Source organism: Mastigoproctus giganteus, chromosome 3 (assembly GCF_048544385.1).
Source record: "Mastigoproctus giganteus isolate SK-2022 chromosome 3, ASM4854438v1, whole genome shotgun sequence".
Lineage (NCBI taxonomy): Eukaryota > Metazoa > Arthropoda > Arachnida > Uropygi > Thelyphonidae > Mastigoproctus > Mastigoproctus giganteus.
This window is the reverse complement of record NC_143577.1, coordinates 183,540,964-183,567,761: the sequence shown is the minus strand read 5'-3', so window position 1 is coordinate 183,567,761 and position 26,798 is coordinate 183,540,964. Positions and strand designations below refer to the sequence as shown.

Genomic DNA, 26,798 nt, shown 5'->3' with positions numbered 1-26,798 from the left:
TTTTTTGTGTGTGTGTGTGGGGGGGGGGGAATAGAAGGTCTACTTTGCACGAGTAGTCTGGCATCATGGGACTTATTTAGGGATAAAAAGCCAGAGATGCTAAATATATATTTTTTTCCCTTCTGTAGCTTGTTGCATATATGGCATGAATCATACTGTGCCATTGGAGGTACAGCAATATGAGTTTATATAGGCGATAATTTACAGTAAGCGTTGGCTGATCCATTCTCTATACCCCTGTGTGCATATACAAAAATAATATAAAACTTTAATGACATCTGAATACAACGAATTCAGGATTCAGGTGACTGGTGCAATAGATAAGCATGGACCACCATGTGGATTCCCCCTCATACGCTTCAATTAACCTACACGTACTGCATATTCGAATGAATGCTTGAACAGTTAAAGCAGTTAAAATATTTTTGTTAATAATGTATATCGATAAGTACAGTGCGATATTCATGATGCTTTTGTCCTTATTCACAACCCTAGGGTTGTGAATATTTCCTGAGCTGGATATCATCATTCTTCTCTTTCTTGGTGATTCTCTTCTACTTCTGACTCTCTCTCAGGGTAACTCGGAATTTTTTTTTTGGCTGGTGCAGCATGAGCCTCATGCTGCACCAGCTAATTATTAGCCATATAGTGCAATGCTTCCTTGCACTATATGGCTAATAATAATAATAACATAAATTAAGTGTATCATCAGAACATGAACATGTCTGTTGAACCGGATATGCGCCACACCTTTTTCTCTGCTTTGACATATTGAGGTGGCGCTGCGGTATAGTAAGTGCTGTAACTCAGTAGTCCGCTGACTTTCTTAGTAGGAGGTTTGGTGTTTGTGTTGTGTGATTTAAGTGCTTCCTTTGGTAAACTTTGATTAAAATTTACGGTGCTGGAAAAGGGAATTTTTTTTTTTTTGTTTTTATTTTTTTTACGTTATGCTGGCTTTTGAAGGATTAACAGAAAATTAAAAGGATATTTGTATATGCTGATGAGTGGATGGAGTGAGAAATTTGTGTTATGATAATTTCCCTGTCAACTAATTTCTCTTATTACTCCTGCACGGCGTGGTTAGATTAAGCCGGAAAACTGTCTAAGCTCATATTAGTAAACTGATTTTTTTATTTATTAGTGAACTGTTTTATTCTCCAGTTTGCTATTCATTAAAATGGCTATGTTTCTTTTCTCCTCTACGAAATTATTCAATTTCCTAGAAGAAATTCTGCAGTCCGGAGAGTTTCCTGTAAGTATGTTTATATTGTGTACAATAAAAAAAAAAAAAAAGCAAAAAAAAAACGGATGTTTTTGTAATTCATTGAAGAATGTCCCTTTTTTATTGAAAAACGCCTATTAGCCGTGGGATTATTTTAGTTCCTGTTAATTTGGGGTGTGGGAGTGGTTATTTGTAGTGTGGGGGGAAAATCGCGAACGTAACATTTTACGAGAAAAAATACTTACCAAAACATGGCTCTCCTCTTGTGACATAATATAATGACTATAATGCAACAGTTTATGCAGAATTTTCTCATATTTTATAAGTTTTGAGGTAATTTCATATTAGGATTGCTTGTATACGCTTAATATTCAATTCACTGTCATTTATTTTCTCTGCATTTATCAGTATTATTGCAGTTGGTTGTTCTTCCAAGTTTTGATCTTTACCAAAATATAAACGAGATCAATATTTTTAAGGCAAGCATAGCCGAGAATTAACTGATTTGCAGTTGCATTGTTTTGACCCCATTCATGCAGCCAGCGCTGCATCATTCTTTTTTCTTTCCATCTGTGTGGAACGGAAATATATAACAAGGAATAAAGCACCTTCAAATAGGTGGATTCCTCCCCCCCACCACCAATCGATTTTAAATATGTATGCTATGTTTGGGAATGCGCAACGAATTTAAATATTATGTGATGACAGCTGTTTTGCTACTTTATTTAGTTTTCAAAGCTGACATCTCTGTATCTTACAATTTACCCATTATTAACTTCGGAAATTTTTATTTTATTATTATTATTTTGTGGCGAACATATTGCTCTTGGTAAGGAGACTTATTTTTATCACAGGGGACACCAAATGAATCTTCCAAAACTTTATTTACTATTGAAGCAATCCATTGAACTGTTGTTTATTGATTGTGGCGTTTTCTCTATTATATAATGCTGTAATGTAGTCATAATAACGTACTATAGCATACATCATAGGGAAGTGCAAGTTGAATGGCGATCCCTTTACTACCAGTTCATGTGTAGTTTAGGAAGGTGGGGGGATATATTGGTTTGAAGAACTATTATCGCTAACTTCTACGTATATCTGGCTTCTTTCCTAAATCAGAAGTCGCCCGTTTATAATTCGAGATAAATTCGAGTTCATTCATGGGTATCAGTTTTCAGTTACTGTCAGTTCCATATATCAGCGTTGCTATTTCAGCCCTCCTTCCCTAGAAATAGTCTTCTTTGCCACTGGATACGAAATTTTTGTCTTGGTCGTGTATGCGATGGCCCTTTGGATATGCATGTTATTATATTTACGAAATATAAAATGAAGTGTAGTTATAACTGATGCAGCACAAAATTTATATCCATATTTTGTACAGATTTTTTTTTTTTTTTTTAATTCACTTAACCATTTGGTTGCATATATTTTCTAGTCCTTTGTGGTCTTGGAACTGAAAATTTAAAATACTGGGTAAAAGACCTCACAAGCTTTTCTTAGTACTCAATGATAGGTGTCTGGTTTAGTGTACAATATCAGGCATGCATATGGATTGGCTTCCAGCATGTCCCTTTCTGCTGATCTGATCGAGAAAGCAACAGCTTCTTTAATCTGTTTAATGAAATGCCAGACAGTATTTTTTTGTTGGTATATTATGTAATCTAAACTCTGTATATAGAATTTTTTTTCTGTATTTTAACCATATAATTTCCATTTTTATAGCATCCTTTTTCATAATGAAAACTTTATTCTGTGTATTGTAGGTCACTGTGATGTCTGGGGTAAAAATGGTGCACTTACAAACTTGTCAACACAAATTCCAATCATATGCATAGAATATTTTAGAATGTTCAGTTTTGGGATTTTGAGGATTGGAGTGATGTTGGAACTGAACGAATGAAAAATGGCATGGTGTATTTTAATGATGATAGAAACAGATAGAGATGATTGAAAGGTGCTGTACTATAATATTCTGGATGGGTTGAGAGCTGAAAGACCAGAAGAAATATGTTAACATTGATCTTAAATTTTTATAGTTTATAATCTTCAGAAAATAACATGTGAAAGTTTTTATTATTATTAGCCATATGGCATGCAAGGAAGCCTGAGGCTTATGCTGCACCAGCAAAAAAAAAATTCTGAATTACCCTGTGAGAGAGAGAGAGAGAGAGAGAGAGAGAGAGAGAGAGAGAGAGAGAGAGAGAGAGAAGTAGAAGAGAATCACCAAGAAAAGAGAAGAATGATGATATCCAGCTCAGGACCCATACTCACCAGATGTGAGCCCCTGGGATTTATTGACATAATAGATATAGAGTAAAAGAATGAAGAAGAAAAGGAAAAGTAGAGGGAATGCCTTTGGGAAACCATATTTCATGATAGGATTCGAGATTTTAATTGTGCATTTGTAACATGTTTGTGTCAAAAAAAAAAAAAAAAAAATTGAAGTCAAGGTTAGAAAAGAAAATGCTTTCACTATTGAAGTTGTGTTACTTATATATGCAATGCTGGAATTATTAATACAGTAAACTCTGTAAAATCCTGTACAGGGTATACTGTATTTATAATTCCAACATTAATGATTACTATAATTCTTTAAAATACAGCACAATTTTTCAAACAAAAATTGGCACTTTAAATTACAGAAATATTAAGAAAGCAATCAGACAGTCGTATCTGTGATTGCATTTGTCTTTATGAATCCATGCATAAGATGCTTGCAGTACTATTTTATTCTTTAAATCTTGCCACTCACAAAAACAGTTTAAAATGCATAGAAAATGTAATGGTCTTAATTCTCACAATAAAACAAACTTGAGTTTGTAATACTCTGGTATTTGGAACTTGTTATTGCACTAGTTTCAAGCAGAAGCCCTGGCTAATAGGTCAGTTGACCTTTTTGTTTAAAACTTGAGTGCTATGATTGTTTAGGGACCAGCTGGTCCCTCATCAAGTACTAGGTGGTCTGCAATAAAAACAATGTGCAGAAACAATTATAAAAGTTAACAGTTATGAAAAATTATAATGAAACTGTTCAGTGTGAGCTTCCATGTGGTATACAAAATCAGTTTTTCAAAGTTGTAATATAGCTGAAGCTATCTATTTTGTCTGAGTGTTGTCACTATAGACCACTTAAAATCTGATGAGGAACCAGTTAGCCCTGAGACAGACTGTTATAGCAGCCTCATATTTTAAACATAGTCACTTTTTTGCAAGGTATTGTTTGAAAGTAGTGCAACCAGACAACTTGTTACAAAGACAAGTTCTACTGTGAAAATTAAGACCATTACATTATCTATGCTGTTCAAATCCTGCTGCCTGCAAAAGCAGATGAAAAGACAAGATAATCCCATAAACATCTTAATTTCTGTGAGGCTGTATCATTTGTTATATTATAAACTTTGAATTTCTCTCATTTACTGTGAACTGCTCTTGCAAATTATAACTATGTAGTCATAACAGTGCTTGCATGAATTGGTGGTTTTGATGTTGCTGTAGGTCAGGTGAGAGCAAATAAAATTTGAAGATGCCCAGTGTCTATACAGCCAGAAAAACTGCAATTCATTAAATCTGTAGTTAATTTTTTCCATGAATAGTAAATTTAGTGATGCATGTAACAGATTTAATTCCACACAACTAATATTTTTGCTGCTGTTTATAGTCTTAAAGCTCATTAGCTCCATGACTAAAGCAAGGTGAAAAACAGACAGCTCATGTTAATCACTTGGCTTTCCACTGTGTTAATGCTGTGAAAGAAAAAGCCTATGGAGTGACCTTGAGCTCCCTGTTGTTTTGCTCTGCTAAGGCTGTAGTGGTGGCAAAAACAAAATGGCAAACTATTATATGCAAAAAATTGAGTGAATTTCTCCAGACTACATTATTAAAAGCAAAAAAACATGTAAACTGGTAAAATTGCCTCATTATGCTAATTATTCCTAAGAGTAGGTTTTCCTTCATTGCAGAAGTATTTTTTTCTCTGTAGTACATTCATTGGCAGTCTGATAAAGTTCTGATATTCTGAACAAAATTCCATCAGGTCTTGTGAAAGTGAGTAGTTTGAATAAATTTAAGGAAGAATTAGACAAATTATTAGATAAGGTGGTACTGGTGATGTGGAATTTTTTTTTTTTTTTTTGCCTGGTGTGTGTATATATATATATATATATATATATATATTTTTTTTTCCTTGTTAGTTGTTGGCGCATCAGCTTCTATGGTTATATAATGCACCTCCCAAAGTTTTTGCATTTTACTGTGATCCAAGCCTGAGGCGGGAATCGAACCCGCGACCTTTGGGTTGCCAGGCAGGCACTTTACCTACCTGGCTAGTCCGGTCGGCGCCTGGTGTATAAGCTTGTTTCCTTGCATCACATGCCAATACTAAATAGTACTATATTATATTTTTGTGACAATGTTTATTACCATTTGTTCATATTTAACAAATTAAACTGTTTTTTACATTTTAACCACTAGTACTATCTTATAGTCAATATAAATGTGTACAGTTGTAAATAAGCAAGCCCATTTGTTGGTCCTTAATAGTCAGTGAAATGGGCTTCTTCAAAATTGTTCAACCACTAGGTATACCTCTTCAATATCTGAAAATTTTAAAATCTAGCATCTCTCAATCCCTGAGGGTGGCAGATTTTAGAGTTTATTATTTAAGTTACTGTTGTGCAGATCAAAAAAATGAAGCCATCAATGGCTATGAAATAAGCAAAAATGGAAAGTAAAGCTGTGTGTTTTAGAAAGCATTGGTTAGACCAAGTTTTTTATAATTATTATTTCAGAATATTAGAGACAAGTAGTTTATTTGCCTGTTAATTCATCATTGAAGAGCAGCATTGGTGAAATTGTTTTGATATTGTTTCAGAAGAACATTACATGTAATACAGTTTTTATAGGAAAAGCACAAGTCAGCATATGAGTTTTTTGAAGGCCTGGTTTGTTTGTTGTAGGTCTCAGTTGGTCTGGTGATGCATTGCACTGTCAAGCATGTCATAGCACCTAAGGCTGATGCTAGTTAGTGACTTCGTGAACAGCTGTGTGACCCTTGTGTTGCAATGTTTTGGAACTATTGTTGACTTGAGGATTGTATTCAACAGGGATCCAGATGTATAACTGAAATCAAATACATAAAAATTCAATGGATTTATTTTTCTTCAAGAACGGTATGCAGTTTCTTTCATGTAGTGGTTTAAAAGGGAGTTGTATTTCAGAAAGACTGAAAGTAAATAAATTATGTCATCTCTTTGTCCTTCATAGAATGATTTAGACATCAGCATTTAAAGAGATGGTAATGGTTTCAGATTACTTATACAACAAGATTTATTAAACAATAAAATGTGGTGTATTGTACTATCATTAGCAGCTATGAATGATAGTAATCAGCTATCATTAGGAAATGCTACAGCCTGCTATCCATTGGTTGGATAGCATTTTTAACCAGTGGAAGCAATCATTGGTATAAGAAAAGAGACTAGTAAGAGAAAAGAATAGAATAGTAACTTGAACTTTGGTTGGCATTGGTTAAAAAAAGTATGAAGATAGGGAACCATATTTATTATTATTATTAGCTATATGGTGCAAGAAAGCCTGAGGCTTGTGCTGCACCAGCCAAAAAAATTCCCGTTACTCTGAGAGAGAGAGAGAGAGAGAGAGAGAGAGAGAGAGAGAGAGAGAGAGAGAGAGAGAGAGAGAGAGAGAGAGAGAGAGAGAGAGAGGAATCACCAAGAAAGAAGAATGATGATATCCACCTCAGTACCCCGGGTGTGCCAAGCCCATACTCACCAGATGTGAGCTCTCTCTCATATGCAGTGTATGGAAAGTAAGAGTATAAAAATTGGTTACTTAAATTGCAAAGAAGAAAAGATAACAGGTTCTTTGTGGCACAACTGATTAAATATATTTGAAATGTTTAATGCAAATATGAGTTTCTCTGAATGTCTGCATGGAATTTGTCCAACAACGAGTGATGTGAGGTATTATGATTTAACACTGAATCCATAATGGAAACGATTAATCTGTTAGGAGGTTGAGATAATCTGACTTACAGCAAATAGATTTCCTCATTACTAGGGAAGATTTCAATACAGGCTGTCCAATGATAATTGGATGGCAAAGATTTCTTCTGTTAGGAAATGCTATAGCTTGCTATGGGATCAAATTTTCATGCATTAGGAAAAACATCAGTGGAGAAAGAGTATAAAATGATGACCCATGACAGAAGTTAACCCTGACACAGAAGTTTAAAGATGTGAATAGTAATAAACATTTTGTAGTTATATCAAACATTTTTGATCTTTATGATAATATTCACTATTGCTTTCCAAAATTTTTCTCACTTTTGTATAAGTGCATACATACCTGTTAAGAGAATTACATTTTTCAAATATGAAGCCCTGGCTAGAAAGAATTAAGTGCTGCACAGTTAAAATTGGAATGATAATTTTTTTTTTTTTTTTTTTTTTTTGTTATATGACAGGAGTGCCACAGTGCAGATTGTGCAGGCTTGTGGTGTGGCTCTCGTGGATATATTTTGATTTTTATTTATATAAAAATTGTATATATAATACTGATTAACATTTAAAAATAACTATTTTTTAAGTAAGCATATTTCTTGTCAGTTTTTTTTCAAAAACATAAAGATACACAAATTTCTCAAATTATTAATTCTGACAGACAATATTTCAGAGGATATTTACATATTAGATTTGCTTGTTGATGCTTATGGGTGTTGTCCATCTTAGCAGTTAGCTGCTGAAAGTTTGGTTGATGACTTGTTAGGGCAGTATGTAAAAAAGTAAAGTAAACTGCAGCCATTGTCAACCCACTGCAGGACGGAAGCCTCCTCAACGATTCTTATTGAGGGAAATGTACCATAATCTGCCACGTTGGTCCAGTGTGGGTTGGCAGATGGACCGTATTTAGCAATCAGGGGCTTGAACCCTGGTTTACTCAGAGCATGTGCCACTGCACTCCCACTCCTGACCACTCAGCTACAGAGGGCAGTATGTACAAGCTCATTTAAATGCTCATCAGTCAACACAGACTAATACTTATTTTTAATAAATTTAAGTGTTAAATACAATGATTTACAAGAATATGTCATACCAAAAATAGAGATTAATCTCTGCACACGCACTCTTTTGTTTTAGGATATTTTCATTTGGGAACCTGCTTCCAAAACTCAATAGTCAAGCAGCCACTTCCTTTTAGTTGTTTCAATCCTTCATCCTCTTGGAGCTCCACTATCTCCAACTCTACAACTGCTGTATCCCCAGCAATTGGCAGTGAGACGAGACAGCCATTCTTCATAATGTCAACAAGAAAAGGATTTTCCAAAAATGCAAATGATAGTTTAAGTGCTCTTAAATCATTAATTTCTTCTGCCATTCTGTGTAACTTGCATGCATAATCGCTAGTTATTATTTCAAATCTGGGTAGAGTTTTCAGAGTTTTATTCAAACAAGTGAAATGAGAGGAGGTTTTAGAAACCAAGTCCTTCTCGAAGAGTTTCAGTTTGTTGTGGAAGCTGAACACACTGTTCTAGATCAGAAATAAGTTTTTCTTAAATGCTGAACAACGTGAAAAACTGAAAGGTCTTAACAACACACAGAATCTTCTCTGAAAGCTGTTTTTAACGCTTTGTGGGTTTGTTTTACAATTCTCTAATTTGAAACTAAATTTGGTGCAAATTTGTTTTTCAGTAAAATCTTCCATTTTAAAATGCGATAAACATGAAGAGTACAAAACGTGCCAATTCAGATTGATTGCATATAAAAGGCAGATTCATACTTTACTGTGTTTAGACAATGTGTTGTTAAATTGCAACTTGCTATAACACTGCAATTTCAAGATATACAAAGTCAGTCCCTAATCTTTCTAGTTGCACCTTCTATACAAGATTAGCAGTAATCTATAAGTGTGAGGATAGGCTGCTGCAGAATGTCTGAATTTTTTCAATGTTTTAGAGTTCATGTTCACCTTGAGTACTGCATACAGATCTAGAACCCTCATTTTAGTAAGGATGTAGAGCTGTTGGAATGAGTACAGAGAAGGGCAATGAGATTGGTGAGGGGAGCCAAGGAAGGCTTAAATTCTGCAAATTGCAGCATCTGGAGACTAGGCACCTGCAAAATGTAATTGAGGTGTATAAGGCTTTGAATGGTTTGAGCAAGCTCAATGCTGATGGGATCCTTCCTCTTGCTCAGATTACATGCTTAAGGGGACATAAATTCAAATTGAGGAAAGATGGTTGTAGAATAGATGTGTGAAAATTTGCCTTTAGCCAATGAGTGGTTGATTTATGGAACAAACTTCCATCTGTCTTTCTGGAAGTTGATAGCTAAATAAATTCAAGGAAGAACTAGACAAACATATGGAGGGAATGGATAGGTGAAATGGGAAGCTTTTTTTTTTGTCTTGCTGTCTTGCTTAAGCTTACTTTCTTGCATCACATGCCACTGCTAATGCTAATCCTCCCCATGACAAACCTAATGGTAAACTCCATCCAAATGCTTTGATATTCTTTGTGTCAAGCTCCTTATCAGTGATTGTGAATTTTTGTCTGAAAAAGATTAGTCACATTTATTTTGTGAATTGTTTGAAGGATAACTGAAGGCAGAACTATACCAGGAGCATGCCAAGTTTTACTGTTTGTTTTATCAATGATGTTTCTTGGATACATTACAATTTTTCAGTGGTTCTTAATATTGCATTCATAGTTTTAAAAATAACATAGTAATTGTTTATCTTGAGGGTTGACATAGCCAAGTGGTCAGGAGTGTGATTGCAGTAGCACGCACTCTTTGAGTGAACCGATTTATTGTAAATGATGATTGCAATAGATGATTTATTGTAAACTGCACTGACCTGTGGTCGTGCCAGAGTATCAACAAGAACATTCCCAGATTCATTTCAGTGTTAGTATGTTGGATTAAGAATTATGATAGTAGAACACCTTCACCAGTATCATAATGATTGGTATCCAAATAGGAATTTTCATGTAGTAATGCGATATTAAATGTAGCTTCTAATAAAATTATGGCAATGTGTGTGTGTATTTTTTTGGGAGATATAAATAAAAATCTTTTTTCTATTTTTATTCATTTATTTTTTCTTTTCCAGTGCTACCGTTCATCAGTATTAGTAGTAACAAATAATGCAAGAAGCATGCTCGAACAGCATCAGCAAAAAAAAAAAAAAAAAATTATCTAATTTGATTGATAATGTAAATTTTATAAATGATGTGGAATGGGAGACAAACTTATGAAAATTTTTATCAAGTCCATTTGATTATTTTCCCCTTGTGTCAGTTTGGGGAGTGATAAGAAATTACAAACACATCTCTGTTGATATCTCTAGAGTTACAGGTGAGATATGACTGGAATACATTCATACAGTGAAGTTACTGCTATGGTATAATTTAAATCTTCAGTCAAGCATGCTAATTTTCCATCAGCTTTAGTTACTTTTCCCATCTTGATTTGCTTCTTGTAATGTGTACTTATTGACTGGAGTTGATTGAATGTGGAATTCAGCATATAGGCCAAGATGACCAGGATAGCCCAAAATATGATGTAAACCTGTTTAACATTGAATATTATTTGTCATAGTTAACATAGTTCCAGTTTATTTTATTCAGTCCATTTTATATAATCATGTTTATAAATGCATTTAAATGTTATACACCATAGCATGATAATCTGAAATCTCTTTAAACTGAGTTTTTTTAGACAGTTATTTTTGTTGGAATGTGATTTATTGACGCTATAGTATGTATCGTCATGGTGGCAAAGGACGTAAGCAAACCCTTTGTCATAATTATGAGAGCATCCTTGGAATCAGGGGAAGACCCCATGGACTGGAGATGCGCAAATGTATCTCCAGTTCACAAAGGGGATCAAAGGGTGACACGAGTAATTACAGACCTGTTAGTTTGACTTCTGTTCCAGGGAAAATAATGGAGTCACTGGTTCAAGAAGCATTGCAGAATCATCTAGACAAGACTGCAGTAATAATTCAGGCACAGCATGGGTTTGTTAAGGGGAAGCCTTGTCTGACCAATTAGATTGGATACTATGACGTGGGGCGCCTCCGTGGGCAGGAGCAGCAGTGTGTAGCACACGCTTCTTGATTAGACTGGGGTTCGAGCCAGTGACCACCAAATACGGAGAATGCGGAAAGGTCAGGGAATGACCACCGCATATCCCTGGAGCAATATGGCCTTAGTTGCTAATGCTCCTAACTGTGATGTGGTCACAAAGGAACTGGATGCAAAAAAAAGTAATTTTGATATCATATACTTGGATTTCAGGAAAGCTTTTGATACTGTTGCACATGTTGCATACAGGAATTTTTCTAGCAGCGATAAGGTGATTATTCCCTTGTATAAGGCAATGTTTAGGCTACACCTTGAGTATTGCATACAGGTCTGGAAGCCTCATTTTAGGAAGGATGTAGAGTTGCTAGAATAAACACAGAAGGGCAACAAGACTGGGGAGGGGAATAAAGGGGTGCTGTTACGAAGCACTTAAATTGTGCAAATTGCAGCATCTGGAGACTAGGCACCTGCGAGGTTGTCTGATTGAGGTGTATAAGGCATTCAATTGATTGAGCAGACTTAATGCTGATGGGTTTCTTGCTCAGATTACAAACCGGAGAGGGGTGGGGGGCATCAACTGAAATTGAGGAAAGATAATTGTAGAATAGATGTGCAGAAATTTGCTTTTAGCCAGTGAGTAGTTCATTGCTGGAACAAATTTCTATCTGTCATTGTGGAAGTTTATAGTTTAAATAAATTCAAGGAAGAAGTGGACAAACTTTTGGAGCAAATTGTTGGATGAAATGGGAAGGTTTTTTTTTTTTGACTGATGCTGTATAAGCTTGCTTTCTTGCATTATATGCCTCTACTAATGCTAATAAATAAACAGATGGTAGAAAAAGCATTTTGGTTATCCACATCTGATTTTAGATTGTTCTAAGATTTCCACAGTTTCCTTTCCCATAAATTTTATTTGCCACTGGTTTTACTACCTTATTATTCATCTGCAGAAACACTGTCATATATGAAACTTGCATAAAAATTATATAAATTATAAATATATAAAAATTATTATATTAGCAAAATTTGTTTCCAAGATTCTATAGATTACCATAACACTGTATTATTTCATGCACCTCTCAATGTGAACCTGCAAATGCTTTTAAGCTTTTTGGAAGCTTTTTTAAATAATGGGACTTTTTCATAATGGATTTAGATTTTAGTCTTCAACATGAAAAGAGTGCACGCACATGTGTGTAAAAAGAATGTAAGTACGTAATTACTTTCCTGTGCATGCCATAGTCACATGAAAGTTATTGGAATCTAGAAGTACTGTGTATGGGTTGAAGATTTTTATTTTAGTGTAAATTTTATTTTAGAAGTTTATTTTTCTTAGCTGATGTAGAAATAGTCAGCTTCCTTGCATCATTCTGCCTTACTAATACTAAGGCAAGATATTGTTGACACTGGATTTGAATTACTGTAGATTCTAATTGTCATTAAATATGAGTATGAAGGCTGTTCCAAAAAAACAGAAGTAGAAAGGATAAACAAAAAAGTGCAAAGTTATTTTTCAGAGCTTGGTGTGTAACTGTGAATGAATGACAGCTGATGCATATGTTTAGACTAGTTTGGAAGAGAGAGATGAAATTATAGAAATGGATTCAAAAGAACAGTGCTCATAGTAATATCTATAGAAAAAGCATATGGCAAAAACTGAATGTTTGTGTGATAAAGTCATGAGATTGAGAATAATCATTAGTTAACTTCAGTTATCTCTTATGGATCAGGTCAAGGGTTAGAGGTCTGGGGGGACCACCCCAGATATGAGAAGAGTATGCTTGGGATATGACCTCAGATATGTTTTAGGAGATACCTGCAGTAAAAGTAGTCTTCATGGTATAGCTATGCTGAGTGGCCACTTTATTAGGTACACCTACGTTATAGTGAGTAGGTACACTTTAGCCCTCAGAACAGCCTGGATTTATCATTGCACGATCTCAGTGAGGTATTGAAATCTTGTCACAGGGATGCAGGTCTATATTGACTCAACTGCTTCCAATAGTTGTTGCAAATTGGATGGTTGTGGATCTCTATTCTGAAGAGGTTGTTCCACCCCCATCTCACAGGTGCTCAGTTGCATTGTGATCCAGAAATTGGAATGGCTGTAGTAGGCATATATTCATTTTCAAGTTTATGGAATGTTCTATACATTTTTGACCTTGCAACATGGCATATTATCCCATTGGAAGAACCCATTCATAGATGCGTACACTGCAGCCATGAAGCGATGCTCCAGGGTCTGAGACAATTTCCAGAAAGTGTCTGGCATTCAAATGTTGTTCCACTGCTATTAAGGGGGTCCAATGTGCACTGCAAAAACATTCCCCACACCTTACACTTCCACCACCAACCTGCAACACTCAGCAGGATGGTTCCATAGGCTCTTTTTGTTTATCCATATTCTGGGTCGTCCTGTCACTGTGAAACAGCAGGACTGGGATTAGCTAAACCAGGAAGTGTTTATGTAATCCTCCAGTCAGGAATGCTGTGTGCCTATGAGGCACTTTGTACAGTCTTATTGGTGCATCCCCCACTCCACCAAAAGAATAATAAATAATTGGAGACTTATTTTAATATATTTCGTAATGATAAATGAATGTATAAATGAATGAATTTCAAAATACATTTTGGAATTAAAAAACTACAACCGTGTTCTAAAACTTTACAAAAAAAAAATAAACATCCTCATTTTTAATTTAAAATTTGTAAAATGTTAACTCCACGTGCCCCTCCCAATTACACACCTTTGTGCTGTGCACACCCTCAGGTGGTGGCCCTGCCTATAGTGTTGTTCTCTAGCCCACTGTAACTGTACCTTTCTTTTGGTTGACTGTAGTGAAACCTTGTTCAGTTGCAATAACAAGGTATAACAAGTTGTGCATTCTGAAATTTCTCTTTGATTACTACTGTTGTTAATGGATTGAAATTTTACTGACTGTAGCCTTTGTTCCCATGCACAAGTCTTGTCGGTCTCCACTGACCTATCAAATCAACAAACTGTCCCACCACAGGATCACCATTGGCTGGATTTTATTGGACCGTTTTCAATACAATAGAGACAGTTACTTTGTGAAAGCTCCAGCAGGGTTACAGTCAATCGAGATACTTATATCAGTGCATGTGGTGCAGACTATCATGTTATGTTCAGAGTCACTGAAATCTGTCTTTCCAATTTTTGCACTGAATTTCACATGTATTCCTGTGTATATACCTACTTGCTTTATATTGCATGGTACAAACATGCAATTCTGTTTCATGATATTTTTCATGAAAGGGTAGATTTGCAAAAAAATAAATAAAGAATAAATAAATGCATTGAAAGGCGGCTCTTTATTTTTATAAGATGGAAATTAATAGTCATCAGGTTGAAAATTGTTGAATTGTCAGGAAACCCATGATGCATTAATGAGGAATTAAATGGACAGATCTGTGCAGTGAGCAGATGTTTTTCAAGAACCTGCAGAATGTATGAAGAAATGGAAAATGGGCAAAATTCAGGAAGTTTTGGTTGATTTACTGTAAGTTAATATCCTTAAAACTGTTGAGTTAAGACCACTGAGTAGGACAGAAATTGGAAGAAATCAGTGGTGAGGTTAGCAATTTTAACCATGAAAACTTCGCATGCTGTTTATACCAGTAGTTCTTTTCAGTAGGTTAGTTGGTTATTTGGTTTTTAGGAGCATTAGCAACTAAGGCCATATTTATCCGGGAATATGCAGTGATAATTCCCTGACCTTTCGCATCCTACGCATTTGGTGGTGATGGGCTCGAACCCCGGTCTAATCAAGAAGCGTGTGCTACGCACTGCTGCTCCTTCCACCTGGCTACGGAGGCACCCTTTTTCAGTAGAATTATGACTTAATCAGGGCTGCTGTGTGTAGGATGTGTACTTCACAAAGGTGCACAATCCACATAAATCAAGAGTAGCACCAATCGGTTTGCTAGATTACAAGTTTTAAAGATTAAAATAAATGAAAATTAAAAACAAGAATGGTTATTTATTTATTTATTTTTTTTTTTTGTACTTGAGAATTTCTGATAAAAATCTTTTTTTTGGGTGTAAAGTGTTTAGAACGTAGTATAGTTTTTTTTTATTAAAATATATTTTGTGTTCATTGATTATAAATTTTTTTTTTTGGTAGTAGGGGAAACAATAGAACTGTACAAAGGCCACCTCACAGGCATGTTGTCTTCCTGGACTTAATGATTTCTCTATTTGGTTTCCTGAAACTTTATGTTCATACAGTTGGACCTCTATATAATGAAATCGATCATTCCCTTGAAAAAATTCATTATATAGAAATTTAATTATAAAGAAATGACCTTTTCAACAGTGAAAAATTCTGTAAATTCAGAAATATGGTAAAAGATGGGAATGAATAAATTTTCTAACATTTTAAAACAATTTATTAACATATACATATTAAGAAATGACTGCTTACAAGATGCCCACAATTTATTAGTACACTTTTAAGAATTATGTCATAAAATATTTGGTTATTTTTTGTTGTACACTGGATTCTACTGTACACCATTCATAAAAAATGTTTGCATTTATTTAAACTTTAAATCAGATATATTTTCTGCTACATTTTCTTCCCACTGAAGGCCTCGATGCAAAGTTTCAAATGCTGCCAACGTTTGTTTGGAAGGTTTAATATTGCCCTCATTTTCATCCAATTCATCTTCGATATTGCCACTAGTTCTTTAAATACATTCAAATGTTGGGAGTCACTCTGATTTCAACTACTATGACATCATTATCAACTCCTAAAAATTCGTCAAGAACAATTTCTCTACTGATCAAACCTCGCTTGGAACTCTTCCCAAGATTGCTCAATGACTTCTAGTAGTTTATCCCTCTCATCTCCATTAATTCTTAATCATTGCTTCCGTCACACCTTGACTCCACACTTTCACCAACTCTGATATGCACATCCACAATAATTCAGACACTGCATGGGTTTGTTAAGGGAAAGTCTTGTCTGACAACTTTGATTGGATATTATGATGTGGTTACAAAGGAACTGGATGCAAAAAATAATTTTGATATCATATACTTGAATTTCAGGAAAGCTTTTGACACTGTTGTGCATGGAAGACTACTGTACAAATTGGAGAAGAATGGTATTAAGGGTAAGTTGCTACAATGGATAAAAGGATGGTTGAGTGGGAGAAGATGGAGAGTGGTAATCAGTGGGCGCTGCTCTTCGTGGACTAAAGTTATTAGTGGAGTCCCACAGGGTTCAGTGTTGGGTCCACTGTTGTTTTGTATATTTATCAATGATATTGATGAAGGTATATCAGGTTTAGTGTTGAAGTTTGCAGATGATACAAAGGTTGGCAGTGTTGTTAATGACAGTAATGGCAGTGTGCTACTGAAACAGGATCGAAAAAATTTGAGAAGATGGGTTGAGAAGTGGCAACTGAAGTTGAACATTGACAAATGCAAATTACTGCATATGGGTAGAAGTAACCCCAGAGGAACGTACCAACTGTGTGGTACTACACTTAAGGTGGTAGAAAATGAAAAAGACCTGGGAGTAATTGTGCAGTCAGATATGAAGTTTTCTGAGCAGTACAGACAGGCTGCCAGAGCAGATTATTGTCAATGATATACAGGAATTTTGTTAGCAGGGAAAAGGAGATAGTTGTCCCTTTGTATAAGGCCAATGTTCAGGCTTCGAGTACTAATACAGGTCTGGAGGCCTCATTTTAGGACGGATGTAGAGTTACTTGATCCATGTACAGAGAAGGGCAACAAGATTAGTGAGGATAATGAAGGGATCCTTTTAGCAAGAGAGGCTTAAGTTCTGCACATTGCAGCAGCTAGAGACTAGGCACCTGCGAGGTGATCTGATTGAGATGTATAAGGCCTTGAATGGGTTGAGCACGCTGAATTCTGATGTGATTCTTCCACTTGTTCAGATTACGAACCTAAGGGGGCATAAATTCAAATTGAGGAAAGACAGATGTAGAATAAATGTGTGGAAATTTGCCTTTAGCCAGTGGGTGGTTAATTGCTGGAACAAACTTTCATCTGTCATTGTGGAAGTTGATAGGTTAAATAAATTTAAGGAGGAACTGGACAAACATTTAGAGGGAATGGTTGTGTGAATTTTTTTTTTTTGGCTGATGCTGCATAAGCTCTTACACTTGCTTTCTTGCATCACATGCCACTATTACTACTACTACTACAAATCTATAAAAGAATCTATAGGTTGGTTGATTTCTATTCTCAGTATAATTTTTTTCAGTATGTGTCTTTGGTAGTGCATTTTCAAATTCTTGATAATGCCTTGGTCCATTGGCTGCAGTTAAGACGAATTTCTCAGAAGGAAGAAAACATGCTTCACACTTGTAAATTTTGAAATTACCAAGTGAAGGTGGGCAGGGCAGTCGTCGACAATCAATGCATTTTCTTTCATCTTTTTCTATCGAAATTTAAAATCCACTGCTCAAAAATTTCGCTTGTCATTCATGTTTGTAGTTGTAGTCCAACTCTAATGATTTTACTCCTTTGAAACATCGGGGTTATTTACTTTTGCCTATTACCAAAAGCTTCAGTTTTTCATTACCAGCCATATTTGCAACCAAGAGTGTAATTCTCTCCTTGCTATTTTTACTACCTAAACATTTGTCATCTTTAAAAGTCAGTGTCTTGCTCGGGAAATATTTAAAAAATAGACTTATCTCATCAACGTTGAATATGTCTTTGGACTCAGTCCTCCATAATTTTTTTTTCAAAATTGCTTCTTTCCTTCTTTGCAATCAAAGAAGTGTAGCCTTCTTTGCAATCGAAGAAGTGTAGTCTTCTTCGATTGCAATTCCACTTTCATCAGAAATACCTTTTCCGCATAAGCCATGACTCTTTAAATTTAGCATTAGCAAAGGCACATGATGCAAGAAAGCAAGCTTATATAGCATCAGCCAAAAAAAAAAAAAAAAAAAATCCTTATTTCACCCATCCACTCACTTGAAATGTTTGTCAGGTTCTGCCTTGAATCTATTTAAGCTATCAACTTCTACGACAAATGGAAGTTTGTTACAGCAATCAACCACCCGCTGGCTAAAGGCAAACTTCCACGCATCTATCCTACAACCGTCTTTCCTCAATTTGAATTTATGCCCTCTCAGGCGATTATACTGAGCAATCAGATTTGTCTGGCCAACCAGAACTGCCTTGGATTGTTTTGTGCCTCAGAAAATATGTGTACTCCATAGCCTTTTCTTTTATTAATAGTCCTGATATTGACATGTTTTGGCCTCAGATCAACTTCGTTCACTTAAACTGCTTCATCTACAATTTCTCAAAGGCATAATTTTGCATGCTTCCGACTGGGTCCCGTTTCCTCAAACAGTTTGAAAATAGAAACAGGGTTTTTCAGAATGGTTGACACAGTACTGACAGGGACATCAAATTTTAAAGCATTTCTTTCTTTCTTTTTTTTTTTTAATGCTGCAATCTACGCTATTAAGCACTTCCACCTTTTCACCATATCAGGTTCACACTACACTCAAGAATTTCCTCTTAGACACTGTAAGGTTACTTGCACATCAGTTAAAACAAAGGTGTCTCCGTAGCCAGGTGGGAAGGAGCAGCAATGCATAGCACACGCTTCTTGATTACACCAGGGTTTGAGCCCGTCACCACCAAATACGGAGGATGTGGAAAGGTCAGGGAATGGCCACCGCATATCCCGGAGCAATATGGCCTTAGTTGTTAATGCTCCAAATAACAAACAAACAAACAAGTTAAAACAAAGCTGAAATTAGGGACCACTTGTAGCTGCCATGTAAACAGAGACAGGTGAAATTTAGTGAAAGTGTGGATGACTCATTTCTTCGAAACAACAGATGAATTTCCAAGATAAAGGAAAATCACTCTCCTAATTCTCTAATAGGATGCTTATGGTAGAAAACAGGTTGACCAGAACCAATGCTCGCATCAGGAATATGCCTCAATCTTTGCCAATGGCTGTGGACAGCTGACCAGTGGTACTTCTTGGCATAGAGTATAAGTTGTATGTTTTACTTCTTTTTAGCCATTGATGACCCTCTGTTGGGCAAAGACCTCTCCCATACTTCCATCTTTTTCTATCCTGTGCCGTGGTAGGCCAGTTTCCTCCTGCAGAGTTTTACAGGCACCATTAAATTGTAAAATGTTTTAGCTCTTAATTCGTGGAATTAAAGCCTTTAGCTATTAAAAGCTAAAGGGATTAATGCTTAATCCTTTTAGCTCTTAAATCATGCTTTCTACAGCATCAGCTTTATTGCCTAAAGGCCAGAGGTGTGAACAATGTGTACTCGGGTCTCTTGAAATCAGTTTGTTATATGGAAATTTTCTTTGTTATATGGAAACTATTTTCAATGTAATGGTCAAGGGGAAATCAAAAAGTTTGCTACATAGAACATTTTGCTATATGGAAGTTCGTTAAGGAGAGGTCTGACTGTATTTGCAACAATCCATTTTCAGTATGTTAGCAATTACTATGATTTCAGACTTTTGATAAATGTATTTCATTCTTTTTTATTTTGTACTTAAAGTACTGACTTAGGTGTGCCTTCTGGATTTTGTGTAATTTAAATCATAGCATTGAATCGAATAACTGATATTTTTGATTTTAAATGATAATTAGATTTTTTTTATTATAAATGATTAATAACTGATGACCTTGGTATCCATTATTATTTTTTTTAATTTCAGCTGTAAATTATTTAGTAATTCAAAATAAGCTTTCTAGTCTGTCATGTTTTTGTTTTCATAAGCATTGGGTTCATTTGTATCTTAAATAGCAGTTAAAAAGAAATTACAAACTGTTCATTGTAGACCACTACAAACAGTCATAATAGCGAAATATTAATCTTTAAACCTAAAGCAATTACAGTATGTATATTTGATACATTTTCTTCCTTGAAGAAGGCAACAGTTGGTTTAAAATGTTGACAGATCTGTTAAATGTTTAGTTTTGCCAGATAACGTCTTCAATTACATTAGAAATAGTACTCTTTATTTTAGAGGGGTATGTCAGGGGCTCACATCTGGTGAGTATGGGCTTGGCACACCCAGTGTCTTGAGTTGGTATCATCATTCTTCTCTTTCTTGGTGATTCCCTTCTACTTTCTCTCTCTCTCTCTCTCTCTCTCTCTCTCTCTCTCTCTCTCTCTCTCACACATAGGTGTCTCCGTAGCCAGGTGGACAGGAGCAGCAGTGTGTAGCACACGCTTCTTGATTAAACCAGGGTTCGAGCCCGTGACCACCAAATATGGAGGATGTGGAAAGGTCAGGGAATGACCACTGCATATCCTCGGAGCAATATGGCCTTAGTTGCTAATGCTCCTAAAAAAAAAAAACAAAAACAAAACTCACACACACGGGTAATTCAAATTTTTTTTTGGCTGGTACAGCATAAGCCTCAGGCTTCCTTGCACCCTATGGCTAATAAAAAAAAATGTTTAGACATTTAAAAGATATTTAAATTTAAAAAAATTCAATACTGTTCAGTTTTGTCTTGCTTGTACTTAGAAGTCAATGTTGACAGTTGGGTGTGAACCTGAGTGTATAAAAAATTTTTAGTAAAAAAAAAAAAAAAAAAAATCAGATAAAAACATTTTATAAATGATTTACAAATGCTTTTAATATGTACCTTAAAGAGGTAAAGATTTTTTGGCATGTTTTTATTCTTGAGTAGACACAGTTTGTGTGTATTACCAAACATCTGACTGATTTATGTGCGAAAAATTATTAATTCTAATCGACTTACTAATGCTGTTGTTATTCTGCAGTTATTGCTGTGTTTTGATAATTTAAGAGATCGTAGTCAAATATATCTCTCAAGTGGATGGGGACCTCATAATGACAGGGAGGAAAGAGAATTTCATTCATGAAATATTTCTTTAAACAGATGGATAAGATATATAGATATTTAAAGGAAACCTGACTGTATTTGAATATATTGCTGTGTAATAGTGAATTATTTATGCAATTTAAGTTTCTTTGACTTAAATTTTTTGACAATGCATTCTTGAGAAAAGTGCCTACACCTGATACTATGAATGTCTGTATTTTGATATATTTAGATTTTTTGGGAAAGTTTGAAAGCAAACAGAAAAAATAACACTAGCCAACACTATTTTTACCTCCAAGAACTTAATTAAATGCTATTTTTAACCAATTTTTATATGTAATTTTGAAAATAATCATGATAGTTTCACATCATGTCACAGTTATTAAATATAGAGGGAGTTAATGTTTTACCAAAATATGCCAATATCGCATAATCTAGCCAGTAATGTATGAAATACTGATTTATATTATTATTATTAGCTATATGGTGCAAGGAAGCCTGAGACTTATGCTATGCCAGCTAAAAAGAGTTACCCTGAGAGAGAGAGAGAGAGAGAGAGAGAGAGAGAGAGAGAGAGAGAGAGAGAGAGAGAGAGAGAGAGAGAGAGAAAGCAAGCTAATTCTCTTATATTTTAGCAGTTGATTCTGGCCTCAGTTTTCTTGTAATAAACATAATCAGACTTCCAACTATGGTTCATAGGTTCAAATTCTGATGCAACAATTTACAATTTGAAGAGAGTACACTTAGAATTTTTGGTGAGGATTTTTGTAGGCTGTGCCAAGGTTTTCCAAGTATTAACTGATCATGACATGTTCTCAGGGTTGTAAATCTATCCTCCAAACAGTAGTGGGGAAGATAATAGTGATCAAGTTCAAGTTGAGGATTCTCTGGAAGCCTCCACTTCACAAGATGTCAACTATCAGCTAGTAAGTTCAGGTAGGGAGGTACATTTAATCAAACAAGAAGAGTTGAATGATTTGGTTCGAGACTTAAATTTGCTGAAAGAACAAGCTGAACTCCTAGGTTATAGGTTCAGCAGTGGAATATACTTACAGCAGGAACAAAGATTTCAGTGTTTTGAGAAAGACATGAAAAGTTTTCGAAATAATTTTCTATGCAGAAGTGTTTTTGCAAAGACATTATTGGACTTTTGAAAGAACTAGGTGTCGTGCATAAGTCAGATGAATGGCATTTATTCATAGATGCCTCAAAATTAAGTTTAAAAGCAGTTTTGCTTCATAATGGCAACGAATTTCCATCTGTTCCTGTGTTTCATTCAGTTGGACTTAAAGAAAGTCATGAAAGCATGTCTAAGGTTCTACATGCTATAAAATACCAGGATTATGGTTGGAACATATGCAGTGATCTTAAGGTTGTTGGTTTACAAGGGGGGGGGTTACAAAATATTGTTGTTTTTTGTGTTTGTAGGACAACCGTGCGACAGAAGAACGTTATGTTGTGCAGCATTGGGACAAGCAGGACGAGTTCATACCAGAACAGTTTAATGTAAAATATATTCCTTTAGTGCAATCAAACAAGGTTCTTCTTCCACCCCTGCACATCAAACTTGGATTAATGAAAAATTTCACGAAGGGACTAGATAAGGAAGGTAACAGATTTGCATACTTGAGAAGTGTTCCCTAATTTAATATATGCCAAAAAGGAAGGAATTTTTGTAGGACCCCAAATTAGGAAACTGCTGAAAGACTATTTGTTTGAAACCTAGTTAAAGGAGGTTGAATTGACAACTTGGCAATCATTTAAGGCTGTAGTACATGTTTTTTTGGGTAATAGGAAATAAGAAAACTATGAAATGTTGGTGTCTAATTTACTTGAGTGCTACAAAAATACGAGCTGTCGAATGTCGTTAAAAATTCATTTTATTCATTCCCATCTCAAATATTTCCCTGAAAATCTGGGAGATGTGTGATGAACAAGGGGAGCGGTTTCATCAAGATATTTCCATGTTGGAAAAGTGGTACCAAGGTAGCTGGGATCCTGTAATGATGGGGGATTACTGCCAGTTCCTTGTGAGGAAGGGTAAGCATGAATACAAGAGAAAACCCCTTAGTAGCAAACGTTTTTAAGGACAATTATGGGTATGCTGATTATATATTATTGAAATATAACTATTTCACAATGATTTATGATATTTTTTCCGAAGTTAAATGAGTTATAAAGAACGTATTTTTTTTAGACTTGTATTATAAACTTGAATTGTTTTAACATTAAATGTTGGTACATCTTTTGATTTAGACGTGATAGAGAATTTTTATGGCGATTTTTGAAATCATTGCTTTTATTTCCTCCAGAATTACATTTTCATTGTTGGAGGTATGACAAAAAATATTTTTTGTTGGCTAGTATAATTAAAGCAGGTCATACTGATATCCTGTATATTGTTTTTTCTTAATATTAAAAAAAAAGTAATAAAGTGGCAAACAGCTTATAATCCCTCAATTAATGGCAGAAAATAACCAATCAGGGTGCTCAGAGAAAGGTTTCGGAGCACACTATCCATCAGGTGCTCTTGCAGATGGGTTCACAGAGTAGGCAACCTGTTCAGGTGCCCACTTTGGTTGATCATCATCAATAGCTCCATCTGCACTTGGCATGGGAGCACCATTCCTGGACATTGGACGATTGGAAAAGAGTTGCCTGGTATGATAATTCAAAGTTTTTTTCTCCATCAGGCCAATGGACGTGTACATATGTGACTATGAACTGGTGAACAACTGCAATCAGACTGCACAGCTGGATGAAAATAGGCTGGCAGTGGTGGTATCATGGTTTGGGGAATTTTTCATGGATATCATTGGGTTCCCTTGTCCCTCTTGAACATGTCCTTACCACTATATCTCCTACCTTGGCATTATTTTGGACCAAGTTGCCCTACATGATGACTGTGTATCCAGGTGGCAATGGACTGTGTTACAAGGTCTGCATTGTACAAGAATGGTTTGAGGATCATGTCCAAATGTTTCGTGTGCTTCCCTTGCTGCCAAATTCCCCTGACATCAATCCCATCTGTGGGATGTGGTGGAACACAGCATTCACCAGTCTACATCAGTGCTGCACTCTGTTGCTGAAACCTGGGATGTCTACCTCAGGTATTCTGTACAGCTGAATTACCTGAGGACACCTCTATGGTGTTGTGGAATCAGTGCATGCCCAATGCCAGTGGTTATCATTGTGAAAGGTGACCCAGCATGCTATTTGGTAGGTGGTCATAATGTTTTGGCTCATAAGTGAATGAGTGACCAGATATCCTCTTTAAATTGTATCTGTTGTCTTATATGGTTAAGGAAAGAGTAAGTGCCAGGTGTTCTGTTCTCTTATGTGTAAACCATATGTATTTGTATGTGCTATTTAACTAAAACTTGAATAGCACTAGTATATATATTTATAAAAAAACGGCCTTTTTTTTTTTAATGCAAATACTTCAACTTGTACAATTTTTATATGCTGATTCTAAATCTGTAATTAATTTTTCTCTCACGTTAATTTAATTATTTTTTTTTGTATAAAATGAAATGAAAAATAAATGTACTACCCATGTTTCTAACACTCGGCACACAGTTTTAGTAAATAGTATTAAGAAACAAATGGTTAATGTACACAGGTCATCTCATCAAGTCAATACTGATGCATTTATTTATTGGCTTGACACAATTTTGCAAATGAATTTTTGCTTTCTAAAAAAAAAAAAAAAACTGTGCTCATCTCATGAATCCCTTATAAAAACACCAGCAGAAGTTTACCATCATTTTTCATCCTACTCTTCACTCACTAATACCAAGGTTCTGTGGAAATTATTTAGGGTGGCTGTGCTGAATGTAAATTGTCACACACCAAGGCAGAATGCACTGGTCCCTCAAGAGGTAGTTATTTGTCAGTGGCTCTATAGAGAGACCTCCGTAGCCGAGTGGTCAGGAGTGGGAGTGCAGTAGCACATGCCCCTTGAGTAGACCGGGGTTCAAGCCCCTGACTGCTAAATACGGTTGATCTGCCAACCCGCACTGGACCAGCGTGGCAGATTATGGTCCATTTCCATCAACATGAGTTATTGAGGAGGCTTCCATCCTGCAGTGGGTTGATATCGGCTGCAGTTTAATTTACCTTTTTACCTATTTGTCAAGGAAATAGGAAATATATTGTGAAAAAGGATAGGGAGAATAGGACCAGGGTATGTCTGCCAGAGGGGAAAAAGTTGGTGACATTGTAGAAAATCTATCACCTTTTTAAGAGCACGAAAGGTGATGTACATTTTGGCACTGCTGATATTAAGAGTAGGAGATTTGAGAACTTACTTAATAAGTGCAGGACAATTCTGAGAAAAAGTTGAGTGAGGATTAAATTTGAAAATATCTGGAATTCTGCCCAGACTCAATAGGAGGGAGTACAGGTTGAGAACTTCCTCATTCATGCATTAAGAATTTGCAGATAAAAGAACCACTGGGTGACAGTGATCACAATGTATTGATATGGAAATTACTTAAAGATGTAACTACCATCAAGGCTAAAGGGAAGGGCTTTTGCTTTCGAAAAGGTTACACAGGGGTCTCAGATAGTTTTTAAATTATGTACAGTGGCATCAACTGATGATGTTAACAGTGTTGAATTATAAATGGGAAGCCTTCAGGGACTTTATCTTGGAGGCTACTAGGCTTTTCATTCCAACTAAGAAATACTGTTCAAGTTTCAGGCCTAAATGGATGTCAGATGAATTAATGAGGCTCATGGCAGAGAAGAAAAATGTATGGGATGCATATAAATTATCAGTGACACAGAAGCCTATATTGGCAGATATAAGCTTGTCTGTAATCAAGTCACAAAGGAGGTTAGGCAGGCAAAGGCAGATTACGAGAAATCTTTGGCAAAGGATGATGTGGTCACAAAGTAACTGAATGTCAAAAATAATTTTGATATCATATACTTGGATTTCAGGAAAGCTTTTGATACTGTTGCACATGGAAGACTGCTGTACAAATTGGAGAGGTATGGCATTAAGGGTAAGTTGCTACAATGGATAAAGGGATAGTTGAGTGGAAGACGACAGAGTGGTAATTAATGGGCACTGCTCTCCGTGGACAAATGTTATTAGTGGAGTTCCACAGGGTTCGGTGCTGTGCCGATTGTTGTTTTGTGTATTCATCAATGATATTGAAGAAGGTATATCAGGATTAATGGCCAAGTTTGCAGAATGATACAATGGTTTGCAGGGTTGTTAATGACAATAAAGACTATGCTACTCCTACTGGATCTAGACAAGTTGGGGAAATGTGCTGAGAAGTGGCAACTGTAGTTTAACATTAACAAATGCAAAGTACTGTATATGGGTAGCAATAACCCAAGAGAAATGTACCAGCTCTGGGGTACTGCACTCAGGGAAGCGGAAAGTGAAAAGAACCTGGGGGTAATTGTGCAGTCAAATATTAAGTTTGCTGACAGTGCAGACGGGCTGCCAGGGCAGGTCATGGAGTCTTGTCAGTGTTATATAGGAGTTTTGCTAGCAAGGACAGGGAGGTGATTATCCCGTTGTGCAAGTCAGTGGTCAGGCCACACCTAGAGCATTGTGTACAGGTCTGGAGGCCTCATTTTCGGAAGGATGTAGAGTTGC

The 26,798-nt window shown here is 35.8% G+C and overlaps 1 protein-coding gene across 1 annotated transcript in view; it reads left to right on the top strand.

The window, feature by feature from the left end:
* Nucleotides 1-1,139: 1,139 nt before the first annotated feature.
* Nucleotides 1,140-26,798, top strand: part of spri (Src homology 2 domain-containing protein sprint) — a 560,442-nt gene continuing 534,783 nt past the window's right edge. Inside the window, exon 1 of the mRNA XM_090369518.1 lies at nt 1,140-1,252. The gene's annotated coding sequence lies outside the window, so the exon portion shown is untranslated. The remainder of the gene's footprint in view (nt 1,253-26,798) is intronic.